General features: G+C 31.6%; 1 long non-coding RNA gene across 2 annotated transcripts; it reads left to right on the forward strand.

The window, feature by feature from the left end:
- Window positions 1,118-2,462, forward strand: LOC104757725. Of its 2 annotated transcripts, none has more exons than XR_762510.1 (3): window positions 1,118-1,268; window positions 1,404-1,469; window positions 1,577-2,462. It is a non-coding gene; the product is annotated as an uncharacterized LOC104757725 (long non-coding RNA). The 2 variants fall into 2 exon arrangements; XR_762509.1 differs by having other exon boundaries at window positions 1,118-1,259.

Consider the following 3,203-nt stretch of genomic DNA (forward strand, 5'->3'; position numbering starts at 1 on the left):
TGAGACCGCTCTCCTTTTATACAGAGATCTCTTTACCCTAATCCCTTAGGATATGTTTTGGCCTTGCTGACTATATCTATAATAAGGTCGGTCAGAGGACTCTTTGCCCACTACTAAAGTCGGTCATTAGACTCTTGATCCATTAACAGATCCAGTCATGTGACTTTCGGCCTATCGATGAAGTCAGTCGCGAGATTCTCGGCCTCGTGACAGAGTCTATCACGAGACTCTTAGTTCATTGAACCAATCATAAGACTTTTCCTTTTACAAGATAATAAAGATTTGCGTTGACTTCATTCCATAAAATACGCGTTGACTAAATAAATTATATTTATTTAATTATGATGATAAATTATGCACAACAGTCGTGGTTTTTCTCCGCAGGTCAACAATTCTAGTTGGAATCAGTCTCAGTCTGGAGAAACAAACAATGCTCGTTCGGTTTGTCAAATATGTGGAAAGGTTGGTCATTTTGCTCTTAAATGCTGGAACAGGTTTGATAATTCATACCAGAGTGAGGATGCATTCAAGCTCTTGTTGCGCTTCAGATTTCAGAAAGTTGTGCGCAGGAATGGGTTACAGATTATGGTACTTCTTCTCACAATATTGTTGCAGACACTCAGTTATCAACAGCTACACCATATAATGGTGCTGAAACAATGATGGTAGATGATGGTGCTCATCTTCCTATCACTCATGTTGGTTCTATAACCCTCACAATTCATACAGGTAATCTTCTTCTTTTATTGTGAGGTTGATTACACTTGCTTTGTGTATATAAGACATGATAGTTTTATAGGAGAAAGAAAATTCTAAATTTTGGTTGTCGCCCATTTTTGCATAGAGATGGGTTCTAACATTTTTTTTATGGGTCTTACATTTTTTGGGTAAAGTATATTTATATATATATATATATATATATAGATAGTCTGGTGGTCTTCTAGATTTCTCTTTTATAGTGTTTTTGGCTAGAGAATTAAAAATCAAAAATGGGTTGTAAACTTACCTGGGCTTTGGGGAAGCCCAAACAAAGATGTTGTCGTGTACCCCAGTTTTTTAACCTAACAATACTCACCAATCACGACTTATCTTCTTCTCATTTCCTCTTTTTCTTTACTGTTGAAGACGGCAAAGACTGTCTTTTTTACCTTGGTGTGCCCAGATTCATTTTCTTAAAGGAGTAGAAAATTTCAAGATAAAAAATGAATTGCTGATTTTTCCTTTACAACTCATTGTTTGTCCTGTCTCTTTATCTGTGGGTAAACTTTGTATGTCATAAATTCTTTTTTTTTTTTACTTTACAAGACTTGAGTGTCATTGTCGACAGTTGAGAAGTGTTGTGTAAGATGCTTGTTCCCTTCCAAATTTTTGATTTTTGTCGCTAATGTCACTGTCTATTGCAGGTTTGTCACGACGTTTGGGCGGCCGTTGTTGCACTTTCCGTCGAGTTCCTCTGTTGAGAAACGAAGGTAAAACGCTTCTATTTCCGTGATTTTCACCAACAGTTTTTGGTGACTTGTTTCAAACTTCATAATTGAAGCATCGAACCAACACATGAAACTCTTGACAAGTTCAGGATGCTCACAAAGAGGTGGGCCACGTTGTGTGTGCATAGTTCGATATGTCGAACCTTCCCAGTAAGCGTCATGGTGGCTGTTTAGAATTTAACCCCTTGACAGTCTTAACCAAAGATAGCATCCTTGACATGGAAGTTTACAACTTACCATCTTCGGTGGTTCTAAGATGTCCTCTGCCCTCCGAGTGGGTGACAGATACACGGTTAGATGAAATCCCTATATAAGTAAAAGAGAAGTACAAAAATGCTTCCGGGTCGGGTCAATTACAAAAAATAACCCAAAATTAAAGTTGTCGGATTCGGGTTAGAAATATCCACGACGTTATAAATGGGTTATCAGGTTATATTAAATGAAAACTTAAATAGATTTTCCAAAAAATATATATAGTACTTACGAGAATATTTTTGGTTCCTGTAATTTAGTAAACTAACATACAATTAGTATTATGTTAGTCGACAACATTTCAATTTCGGAAACTATAATTATGGTATTTTAAATTATAGAAGTACAAGCAGAACATTTACTACGCAATTTTGAATTATAGAAATATCATTTAGTTACAAAGATATTTCCTTTCAAACTGTACCTAATTTTTAGTCATATAATTGATTTAGATACCGTAAATCTCATTAAAACTATCCTAACTAACATATCCCAAAAATATTTCCTTCCAAGATTTGATTACCGAATTACATATGGTTAATATTTCAAAAATTAGGAGAATATATCCTAAAATCCCCTATATATTAAAAGAGAAACATTCTCTAAAAAAAGCTGATGTGTCATCCCCAGAGAGCTTTGTACCCAATTTATTATTTACCTTTAATATTTTATAATATTACATACAACTGCCACTGCTATTTTTTTGTCAACTACCACTGCTGCTATTCAATTTATTTATATACACAATATTTTGCTCCTATAAATTCTAAAATTGGTAAATATTATTCAAAAATTGATAAATATTATTTCCTACATATTTTCGAAATTAAATTAATTTCACTATGTATTGTAGTATAACAATATGACTATATTATGAGATGTAAGAGAATATATATATATATATATATATATATATATATATATATATATATATATATATTTAAAATCATATCTTCAAAAATATAAATAATGTTAACTTTTTAATAATTTTATAAAGCTCTCTAATGGTGAAATAATCGAAGATTATTTGAAATTGTCTCAATGTTTATTCTTTTGCTAAAAAAAATACTTAATTTGCCCAAAAAAAAAACATATGACCACCAATTAAAATGACATGCGTATATATTTTATTTTGGATAACTATGTAGTTAAACATTATATATAAATATGTAGTCATACTGTTTTTACAGAAATCTTAAAATTTAGAAAATCCAGTCTAATAAAAATGAAAAAAGTAATAATATTATACCAACAGCTGAGTTATTTAGCATCATTTTGATTTATTATTTACAGCTATATGTCATTGTGTTTGTAACAAAAATAAATAAATGTGTTATTCTTAAAAACTTTAGCACACAACTTTATTACTAGAGATTAAGTTTAAGCTTTAAATATACTTTATATATTAGAAAAATGATTTATTGAAATGCATGTGGGTTACCCGATCTCACGAATTCAACCGGG

Source organism: Camelina sativa, chromosome 17 (assembly GCF_000633955.1).
Source record: "Camelina sativa cultivar DH55 chromosome 17, Cs, whole genome shotgun sequence".
In the NCBI taxonomy this organism is placed as follows: domain Eukaryota; kingdom Viridiplantae; phylum Streptophyta; class Magnoliopsida; order Brassicales; family Brassicaceae; genus Camelina; species Camelina sativa.